Source organism: Octopus bimaculoides, chromosome 2 (assembly GCF_001194135.2).
Source record: "Octopus bimaculoides isolate UCB-OBI-ISO-001 chromosome 2, ASM119413v2, whole genome shotgun sequence".
Lineage (NCBI taxonomy): Eukaryota > Metazoa > Mollusca > Cephalopoda > Octopoda > Octopodidae > Octopus > Octopus bimaculoides.
The window spans coordinates 103,842,923-103,843,593 of record NC_068982.1 but is presented as its reverse complement, the minus strand read 5'-3'; positions in this window follow the sequence as shown (position 1 = coordinate 103,843,593).

Genomic DNA, 671 nt, shown 5'->3' with positions numbered 1-671 from the left:
GCTGATGATAGTGGTGCTGGAAGTAATTGTGGCGACGGGCAGCTGGTGCCGGCGACAGCGGCAGAGGTGGCGGCGGCGGCGGCGACTGTAGTTGTAGTAGTAGTAGTAGTAGTAGTGGTGGTGGTGGTGGTGGTGGTGGTGATGGTGATGGTGATGGTGCTGGTGCTGGTGCTGGTGCTGGTGGTGCTGGTATTAATGGTGGAAGTGATAGAGGTGATGGGAGTCGTGATGGTAGTTGCAGATAGCCTCAAGTCTCTTATGGCAGTAAACTCTCATATTCCATTTATTTTCAGTAATAGCTGTCCCTTGCATTAAAGTGTATCCGTATCCCGCCTGAAAGACAACCATATTATTCCCTTTATTTATTATCTCCCAACCGTACGTACGAAAGTGCAGAACTTGTTTTCTAACAATCTTTAGATCACTTCACTGCACAGTGGTCTTTTAATTAAATTAATTTCATGAGCTACTACTATGATTTATGTTTAATTTCCTTCAGACACCTAATGTATGTAATATGGCGGGTGCATGGGCACGAGTAGAACACATACATATGAACAAATGCATATGAATAGATATATGCGCGCGCGCGCAAATGCATGACTATATATAATAGACATACATATATGTGTGTATGTATATGTATGTTAACACGCACATCTTTGTATACA